At 55.7% G+C, this 10,184-nt stretch overlaps 2 long non-coding RNA genes across 3 annotated transcripts; one reads left to right on the top strand and one right to left on the bottom strand.

Annotated features, from left to right (window-relative positions):
* Positions 1-2,005: 2,005 nt before the first annotated feature.
* Positions 2,006-6,795, bottom strand: LOC122237174. 2 transcript variants are annotated; one of them, XR_006215403.1, is made up of 3 exons: positions 6,630-6,795; positions 3,003-3,242; positions 2,006-2,559 (listed from the first exon to the last, which is right to left on the bottom strand). It is a non-coding gene; the product is annotated as an uncharacterized LOC122237174 (long non-coding RNA). The 2 variants fall into 2 exon arrangements; XR_006215402.1 differs by lacking the exon at positions 6,630-6,795 and adding an exon at positions 4,162-5,403.
* A 339-nt stretch (positions 6,796-7,134) lies between these two features.
* Positions 7,135-9,759, top strand: LOC122237173. The gene is made up of 4 exons (XR_006215401.1): positions 7,135-7,355; positions 8,367-8,664; positions 8,877-8,952; positions 9,343-9,759. It is a non-coding gene; the product is annotated as an uncharacterized LOC122237173 (long non-coding RNA).
* Positions 9,760-10,184: the final 425 nt, after the last annotated feature.

The following is a 10,184-nucleotide window of genomic DNA, read 5'->3' as shown; positions in this document are numbered from 1 at the left end:
GCAAGTGAAATCTCCAGGTTTTCACACGTTGACCCTGGAGTCCCATGTCTCAGAAAACACCAAGGGGACACACGGGCCGTGTCTGCCGGCTCCTTTGGGGCCAGTGTGACCTCTGACCCCAGGAGAGAAACAGTCATTCCAGAAGGTCATGACCATCAAGGGTGGGCTGGGCGGCGTGGGGATCACAGGGACAGATGAGGTGAGGGCGTCTCACCCCCCACCCCCCCAACCGGGCCGCTTTAGCGGGTCACAAGTTCAGGGGCGACCGCCCACCGAGCTAAAGCTGTGGGGGCCGCAGACTTCAGTGGGGTGACCTCTCCCTCCCAGCCGGGTGGCCGAGGAGGGCATCCTGGGTGGGGGTCGGACACAGGGGTGCGAGGATGTGACCGGACCTGGCCCTGTCCCGACAAGCTCACGGTCCCAGAGCGGACAGTGACCCCCGTCTTCCCAGGGTGGCCCTGGCTGCTGGAAGGTCCGTGGGTGCTGGGCCCGTGTTTCCACGTGGCCTGCACTGGCCGGAGACAGGGCTGGTCCGGGGGCCAGGCCCCCTTTCCCCGCCCCTGCAGGAGTCCCCTGACCCCCCGCCTGTAGCCCCTCCCCCGTGCAGAGCCGCAGCCCCTCTGGGCCAGGGCGGAGGCAGGTCGGGACCCTGTTCTGCCCCCTCGTGGGCTGAGCGGCCCCCCAGAGGCCGGACGGAGGCCCCACCGTAACCCTCTCTGCACAACGGCCGGCTGTCCCTGCAGGGTCGCTTGTGAAGGATGCCATGTGGCGGGCGCCGGATTTTGGCATCTGACGCGCTCCCATTCGCTCCCCGGGAGCAAAGCGGTCGTCTTTTGCGACCCTGATGGCGAACAACTGGCCGCGGTCCTTCAATTAGCCGGGGAAGTGCTGGGCGGTGGCCTCCTGCCGGGCTCGGTAAACGCGCACGAAATCGGCCTGCCCGCGCTGCGCCTCCCTGCCGCCCGCGAGGCTCCGCTGAGGCCGAGGAGCCCCGGCCCCGACCTGGCTGCCGAGTCTGAGAACAGCCTCCGGGAGAAAACGCCGACCGGCCAGGATTCCTGGCGGCCGCTCAATCCGGCAAATCATTTCTTGCAAATTGCTTCTTAAGACCGAAATCTGGGCAGGACTCCGCAAGTTCTCGGGCGTCTGTAATCTGCCGGTGTTTAGCCGCCTGGACACATCCGAGGGCAGGCTGTCATCTGTGGGTGGGGGATGCTTTGGAAACCGTGGCGGCCCGGATCGGCCAGGTGCCTTCTCTGCTCCTTCTCCTCCCTTTTGAAGAGGCAGTTACGGCCAGGGCGGGGGCCGGGCAGGGGCGGGGCGGCAAGCCCCCTGGGGCGCATTCCGGGAGACCCCGTGTCAGGCGGGACGGGAGCGAGTCAAGCGCCATTTCTGTTGGAAAGAACCCCCCCGCGGGTCCCGGGCCCTCCCTGTCCCCAGGGCCACCTGTCTGAGGCTGTGCATGGGCACGGGGTGGGCAGGGGTACAGGACGCGGCTGGAGGTACGGGGTAACCAGGCGCGGGGCACGGGCAGGGGGCGGGCGGCTCAGGGTGTTGGGCTCTGCTGCTTCCTGGCCTCCCATGGACCCTCTCTCAGAGCCCCCCCTGCCGCGTCCTGGTGACTCCCTGTGTCTCCCTGTTGGAGCCCCCCGGGTGACACCCCTCCCTGTGTAATCGGCAATTCCAGGAATCCTCTAGGGGTGGGTTGCGGGGAGAGGAGGTGAAACACAGAGGGTAGGGGAGAAGCAGGCAGCAGGGGTATTAATTTTTCTTGAAGAGTTGCCAGGCTGCAGTTAAATTCCTTGTCTATATAAAAACGTGGGCACACACTCCGGGAAAGTGGTGCTTCGATGCCAACTGTGCTTGTCTTTCAATTATACCCTTTGCATGTCAATTTGGACATCTGGTCTCCTCACGGCACTTTTTTTTTTTTTTTTAATCGCTTGCAACATGCTGGATTTTTCACCTAGACAGTAATGGTGGACAAACATACTCAGGTCAGACACTGTGCTCACTACAGTAACTCATTCATCTCATAGCAGCCCCATGAAATGGATGCTTATTATCTCCATTCTATAGAGGAGGAAATAGGGACAGAGAGGCTGATTAACCAGCCCAAGGTAGCCCAGCCGGTAAGTGGTAGACCTGGGATTTGAACCTAGGTACCCTGGCACCAGAGTCTGTGTTCTTAAACATTCATTACAAGGCCTCTAATACTTCCAGGATGCAATTTCAGGAACTTTTGTGTGGGGGCAGGAGGAAGGACATTTCTCCATGGGTCCCACGGGGCCAGCTGGGAAGGGCGGGGTTGGCTGTAACTCAGATTCCACTCCGATGCCCTCTGTGCCCGGAGTGCCCTTCCTGGCCCCTCCTGCGATGTGCTCCTTCTTCCTCTTCGGGCTGAGATCGGACGTCCCTTCCTCATTCCGAGTCCCCATCCAAGCCCACCTGCCCGTCCCTCGGCACTTCAGCCTGGTTAAATGTCTTCCCAGCATGCTTCATGCTCCGGGTGTTGCTTTGATTTCTTGCTCACTGGGTGTCTCCCCCAGGGTACCGGGTCTGTGGGGGTAGGACTGGGGTCAGGGCTGCACCCCGGAGCCTGGAACTGGGACCGGCACAGGGCGGGTGCTCAGGGGTGCCTGTTGTACGAATGCGACGCGCCGGAAGGAATCCCCAACATCGCCCCGTCCACCCTGCTCTCTCGACAGAGGAAATGAAGGCAGGCGGGGGCTGGCGGAGCTGTGGCCCTGACCACCAGGCTGCACTGCCACACGAGCTCATGCCCCGGATGCACGTGACACAGGTCGTTGACCTTGCGACAACAGAGAAGTCGTCTGTCCTGTCCCAGCTCAGCCTCCAGAACCCACGCCGTGTGGGCGCCCTAAACCAACAGACCGTGGGACACTGGGAGGAGGGGCCAGGGTGGAAAGGACCCCCTCCCACGTACACACCTGTATGTGGGGGGACAGAACATAAACGGGGGGGGGGTGGCTAATGCTTACCCATCCTCAGCCAGGACGGGGTTTCCATCCACCCTGTTTCATTTGGCTTTTCTGGAAGAAATCCTGACATTTCTCTTCTTCGTCTCCTCCTTCTCCTTCTCCTTCTTCTCCTTCCTCCTCCTCCTCCTCCTTTCTTTTTGGCTCTTTTACTCCGAAGGGGGGTGGGCATGGGCGGTGGTGGAATAGTCACCTAGAAGATTTGCTTCCCTTCCGCATCCTGAGCTCGAACCAGGTGGCGCCCTGAGGAAGTGACAGTCAGTTACGCTAGAGAGAAGCGTGGGCACTTTCAGCAGCGCGATTTTCTGGCAAGAGGGGAGCGAGGCGAGTTTGTGCCCAAGGAGTCTTGGTGGGGGAGTCTCTTTCTAAATCGGAAATGAGTTTGCTCATCCTGCCTGTTGCTTTCATCGCAGAGGTGCCTGGGGACGGCGGGACGTGGCGGGAGCCCCCTCCCGGGGCGGCAGGTGCCGCAGGATCCTCTGGGTCGGGGTCTTGGGGGGGATGCCTGCGGGACCCAGGCCTGGAGCTCTGGCCTCTCAGCGGGGTGACCTCCGGAGAGGCTCTCGGCCTTGCTGAGTCTCCATTTTCCTCATCTGTGCAAGGAGAAGAACAGTGTCCAGGGTTGTTTGGGAATTACCTAAATTGATGGACACCAGGACCCATCGCAGAGTGCAATTGCTCTATACCTGTAAATTGTTCCAAAAATCTGATGTCAAGTTTCCAGTGCTTGACAGGTTCTGATGTGTGTTTCTAGCCCATATTGCAAAGATAGTTTCCTCTGTGGTCCACAGTGGCACATTACTGTTCGCTAAACTGCACTTTATTCAGATTTCACTCGTTTTTCTGTTCTACAATCCCATTCGGGATCCCATATTGTATACACCGTGCACCTCAAGCTTTTTGGAACATGACCCAAAGTTAGAAATACATTTTACATCCGTAGACAATATACCCCTTTATGTAAATGGAAACACAATACTTTTAGCAACTGGGATATACTCTGGTGTTTTCTATCCTATCCTATCCTATCCTATGCTGTTTTTTTTCCATTCCATTCCACTGTATTCCATCCCATCCCATCCCATCCCATCCCATCCCATCCATTTCTATTCCAACATAAAAATACCCTTCAAATCGAACCCACAAATGGGCCACTCCCTACCTGTGTTTAAAAACTCATCTTGCAGAAAGACGTCCTCTCTCATTGCTTTTGCCACAGTGAGTAATAATTCTGTTTATCTCCTGGACCAACTGTGAGCTCCTGGCCCCGTGGGATGGTGTCTTCATTCTTCCTCGGACTCTGACACGGGGCACTGCCCTTGCCGTGTGGAATCTGTAAATGCCCACCACCTGGATGGCACAATGCAGAGACCCCTTTTTTCTGTTTGCTTATATTTTGTCATGACTGTCTATTTTTGCAGGGCTGGATGCTCCCCGAGGAGCCTCCACTTTCTCTGGAGATGTGGCTGGTTGGTAATGGAATGTCTGCAGGCCCCAGAGCTCAGAAGTAACCAGCCTGGCACACTTGTAAAGAGCTTTGCCCAGGCAATGGTGCAAGGGAAGGGTACTCCCCCCACCGAGGTTCTAAAGGCATTTGAAGAGTTAGATCTGCAGGCAAACCCAGTGCCTGGAAATGAGTGGGGTGGTTTCAGTGACAATGATCGGGGTAAAGATAAATGTCCTTCAATGCCTGGGACAGTCCCTTGCAATGGATCGCCTTGCACAAAACGCCAATAATGTCCCCTGTTGATGTACTTTGCCAAGACCGGACTGAGACTGGAAATAGGAAGGATGATGGGAGTCTGTTTCGTCCCCTGAAGGCTTTCCTTCTCTCCAAATATCAGTCAGTAAGCGTTAAGCTGGGGGAGGTCGTCCCTGGGACAAGTGGTGGGCACGTTTAAGAGAAGCGCCTGGCCCTGGACGGCCAGGTTAGGCTGCAGGAGTGGTGAGTCTCGATGGGTCCGGGCTCCCCGGGTCCCCAGGCGATGGGATGCCCTGCAGGCTCTAGTACGGCGAGGAGAGGGAGCCACGGTCCTTCTGGGTAAAGAGAGGGAGCCACGGTCCTTCTGGGTAAATCCTCTGCAGCCACACCCCTGCGCGCCCTTCTAATCCCTGCCCCACAAGGAACCCTTCCCCCTCCCTGCACACACACGTGGGGCACAGGCTTTCTGGGAGCGTTTCCCTGGGAATGGGGGACTAAAACTCCCTCTGCCGCCCCTGTGAGGGTGGGTCCATCCACTCCCCACCAGACGTCTGTGATCCGCCAAGCATCAGGGGCCCAGTGGCTCGGGCAAACGCCCTGGGTCCCCCTCGGTTCGGTCTCTCGCCCCACCCCAGCCCATCAGCACGGCTGCCTCCCTGGATGTGCCTCCAGAGGTCACCTTGCGTGGATCTCTTTCCTTCGTCTCCCTGCTTCGCTCGGGCACCAGCCACCCTCGCTTTGCCGCCCCACCCGTTTCTCAACCTCTGTTCTGGCCCCACACGGCAGCCAGAAGGATCCTGGAAGAGAATAAATCAGACCACGTTTCTGCGCTCCTCACATCCCTTGCCTGTGGCTCCCGTCACGTGCACGTTGAAATCCGTCACTCAGCCGGAGAGACACCTCCTCCATGAGGCCTTCCAGGATTACCTCGCCTACAGAGGTCTCCATCGCCTCTTCCCTGGGCGTCACGCCCGCCCTAGTTTATCCTCTTAATGGTACAGATAATCACCTTTAATTATCATGTCTGTCCGTTACCCGAATCAAATGTCAACCCTGGGAGGATAGGGACAGCGTCTGCCTCGTTCAGTTTTGGCCTGCGGACCTCAAACAGGGTTCAGCGGCCATTTGGTGACTGAGGAGTAATAATAATCAAAGTGTCCTCAGTGCAGGCTACGCACCAGTACCGTCGAAAGCCGTTCATGTACCAAACTCCTTTCATTCTATCATATTCCGTGAGAGAGGCTGCTGTCCCTGCCTCCAGTCTAGATAATGAAACGGAGTCACTGGGAAGTAAAGTGACTTGCCCAAGGGCGCCCTCCTGGGACTTGAACTTGCCCGGACTGAATTTAGAATCTTGGTGCTCGGCCGCCTCGCGCGCCACGGGGATGGACGGAACGTCAGCGGTCCCGGAGCCGTGATTCTAGAAGGCACACACGTTCAAGTGGTGGGGAGAGACAAATCGGTAAAAGCGAGAGATGGCAGCACGCGATGGGGAGCTCCAGGCGTGTGGGAGGGGGGTGTTCCTGTCCTAGGGCTGCTGTCACAGACGATCACAACCTTGGGGGATTAAGACAACACGGATTTTCTTCTCGTAACGGTTCTGGAGGCCAGAGTCCACAGTCAGTTTCACGGGGGCTAAAGTCAAGGTGTCAGCAAGGCTGGGCCCTTCTGGGGACTGGAGGGGAGAGTCCGTTCCCTTAGCCTCTGGCTCCGAGTACCCCTCGCGTTCCTGCGTTCGCCGGCTTGTGGCGCCCTCCATCTTCAGGGGACTTCTGCCCCATCCCTGCTTCTGTCGTGACACTTCCTTGGACTCTAAGCCTCCTCTTTCCCCTCTGGTAAGGACCGTCTAAAGACCTTTGCGGTTACACCGGGCCCACCCAGATAATCCCCATAATTTGCCCACCTCGAGAGCCTTCACTGAATCATACCTGCAAAGTCCGTTTTGCTCTGTAAGGTGAAAATTCACAGGTTCTGGGGACTAGGACCGGGGCGTATGTAGGGAGGGGTGTGCTGTTCAGCTGATTGCAGAGGGCGGTTGGCAATTTTAAATAGGTGGTGGGGGAAGGCCTGGCTGAGAAAATGTCTGGCAGACGTGGAGGAACCCGAGTGGTGGCCCATGGTGACCTCAGGACAGAGCCTTCAGAGAAAGAACAGTCAGCACAGAGCCTGTGGCCGGCGTGTGGCTGGCATCATCCGGCAAAGGCCGGGAGGTCAGCCTAGCTCGGCTGAGTGGGGAGGGGGCAACGGTGGGACATGAGGTCACAGAGGCCATGGGGACAGGCCGTCAGGGCCGTGGCAAGGGCCTGGGGTTTTACTTTCAGTAGGTGGGAGCCAGCGGGCTTCTGAGCAGAGGACAGACAGGATCTGATTCGGGTTTTCACAAGCTTTCTCTGGCTGCCAGGTGGAGAACAGTCTGTTGGGCAAGAGTGGAAGAATGAGGCCTGCTGGGGAACTCTGGCAAGAGCCCAGATGAGGGAGGCTGGGGAGAGGCTGCGATGTGCCCCCAGAGTCTCCTTCCAAACCAGATAATCCCGGGCCGGCTGCTGCTGAGAGATCAGGGCCGAGTCCCTCCCCAGGGAACGCTGTTGGCCAAAGGGAGCTGCTTTGCCCAAGGCCACTTTCTTTCCATGGGAGCCATCCATTTCCAAAGACTGGTAAATCCGGGAGTATAAAGGTTCATCCCCCGTGGCTCAATTTAGTGCGTGTGTGAAGGGCCATGTTAGCTCCAGACCTCCCAGGATTGACTGCAGGGCCCCACCTAGACTGTGTGGGGTCTAGGCGCGCACACACACACACACACACACACACACGGATTTTTCCCAGGGTCTCAGTCTACATAGTTTGTTTAAAAAATGTATTTCAAAATTCCTGGGCCTGTGTGAGGTAGACTGTTTTATCCTTGAAGGTATAGAATGATGGGTAGAGAAGAGGCGTTTACGTATTTTTTCGTCCAACACGGGCGCACCCGGGTTCTTCACGGAGCCTAGGCACCATCACTGCCCGGGAGACCCCGATCGTACAAGAAAAATGGAACAAACCAGATGCAAAGCAACACAGCCCCTTGTGAACCCCGTCCATGCAGTCGTCCACTTGTGGGTCTGTTCATTCATTTAACAAGTGTTGATCGTGTACCTTTGCTCATATCCCGTCTGGTTTCCAGGACCCAGCAGTGAACAAGACAGATGTGATCCCTCTGTTCTCATGAGGTTCCAGTTTATGAGGATAGACAATATACAGCGACACAAATAAATATACAGAAAATTTCAGACTGTGAGAAATGCAGACTGGAAACAACATGGGGGATGGGATAAAGAATGATGGGGGGTGGGGGGGCCACTGGTTCATTTCAGGCGGTCTGGGGGGAGCTTTCTGAGGAGGTGGCGTGTGGACTGAGTCCTAAAGGGTGAGACGGGCTGGCATGGGAGGTCTGAGGGAACAGTGTGCCAGGCAGAGGGAACAGCAGGCGCAGAGACCGAGGGGAGGAAACAGGTCTTGAGAGCCGGAGGACTAGAAACGAGGCCAGCGTGTGTGAGTCATAAGGCATGAGGGTGGTTGGAGATGGGGACGTGGAAAGACCTCGCAAAGCATCGAGTGGGCCAGAAGGAGAAGGGAATGGTGTTGTCATTGTGAGTTATTACCGCAGTGACAGTGGGCTTTGTGTCCAGCCCTAGACTCCAGAGACGAGGAGGACCTTCCCACCCGTTCACTTCAGGAAGACCATGAACCTTCCCCCCCTTACATCGCCATTGGCTGAATCAGGTCGGCTCTGCTGGCTGCAGACTCGTTCTCTGTTTATCAAAGGCTGTAGCAGGTGCATTAAAACGTATCAGCCCAGCCCCAGGCAGATGGAGGCGACACGGAGAACTTGGAATCAAAAGGAGCTGCTGATCACCGTGACCCCAAGATACACCTGCTTTCTCTTTGTTAAGGAATTAGACACGATACTTTCATCTTAAAAAACAGGTAACTAAAACTCGAACTGTCTACGGAAATGGGACCCGGAGGGAAATCCTGTTTTACAGTTCCGGCATTTGGGGCGGTATTTCCACATTCCCTTTTGTTTGTGTAAAGGGTTAGACCGTGCAAAACTATCTTCCCAGGCACAAGTTCATTTGTCCTCGTTGAAATGTGCGGAAGGTATTTACATGTCACACGTATTTATAATTCTTTTCCAGATCAAAGAAAGAAAGGAAGGAAGGAAGGAAGGAAGGAAGAAAATGCCTGCAAATCCTTGGTCGTACATACTTTCTGGTAAGCACGATGACTCATCTCTGCATTTCGTCTCATAGTTCAACCTCTCCTTTCTCCGTAACGTATGGTTAACACTACAAACCCGTTCTCCCACCCCTTTCATTCATGAGCATGTGGTGCGGGCATCTGTTACTTTTGTCCACCCAGCATCCTCCTCCTTTCTGGCAGCTGTGCTCCGATTTTATTTGGAGCAAACGATCCCTCCCCTCTTCGATCCACAAGCCTCCAGTTCTAGATTTGGCCTCAGAACCCAGGGGCTTGGCAATAAGAATGTTCTCCCTCTCCACTCCCACCCACACCCTCTTCGGTCAAGGTGGTTCCTGGGTGGCAAATGGAATTCAATGCCAGACTTGGTTGGATTTCCTGGAAAGAATATCTCCCTTTTCTCAGGACTTGTTTCTGTGAGGCCGTGAGGCCGTGAGCCAGGCCACAGAGCAGAGAGATCCCATTTGTGGGTGAGGTCAATGCGGAGGAAAGCAGCCAAGAACTGGAGAGAAATGGAATCTCGTAGACATTATGAGGACTCTTGGATCCAGCCATGCCTGAAGCCGTTACCCCTGGAGCAGGTTTTCTCAACCTTGCTACCATTGTCAGTTCTGGAATAGATCTTTCTTTGCTGCGGGGGACTGTCCTGTACCTTGTAGGACATTTAACAACATCCTTGGCCTCTACCCACCAGATAGCACGCTGCACACCCTCCCCCTGCCCCCCCGTGACAACCCCAAATGTGTCCAGACATTGCCAAATAGCCTTGGGGCTGTGTGTGCATAAAATTACCTGCGTTAAGAATCACTACCTGAGACTGCCCATAAGTTATGTAGGTCAATAAATGTCCTTTTTTTGTGCACGCAACACCCCCGGGGTGCCCGGTGCGTTTGCTCCCTGCAGTTGTTACGAAAACAGGATAATGTCTATCGGGCGATTAAAAACAACGTTTTGTCCCGATCGCAACCAGTCCCGAACACATACAGGCTTCAATCACTTGCAAGAAAAAAGAAAGAAAGAAAGAAAAAGATGTGGGGGAGAAAAGAAAAAAATCAGTGACGCAAGTGTTTCCAAATTTCCAAACATCTGGCGTTTTGGAGACCAAGCATCCAAGAGTTTGGGTTGTTAATTCATGGAGCTACGGCAGACACTTACAAAGCTGACGTCTGTACCAGTCTCAGAGCAGGGCTGGGGAGGACTGTCCTGGTCGCAGCTGAATCTGTCACTCTCACCTGGAAATCCTCACC

This window comes from Panthera tigris, chromosome A3, assembly GCF_018350195.1.
Source record: "Panthera tigris isolate Pti1 chromosome A3, P.tigris_Pti1_mat1.1, whole genome shotgun sequence".
NCBI lineage: Eukaryota > Metazoa > Chordata > Mammalia > Carnivora > Felidae > Panthera > Panthera tigris.
The sequence above is the reverse complement of the archived record's forward strand: the minus strand, read 5'-3'. Positions and strand labels throughout refer to the sequence as shown.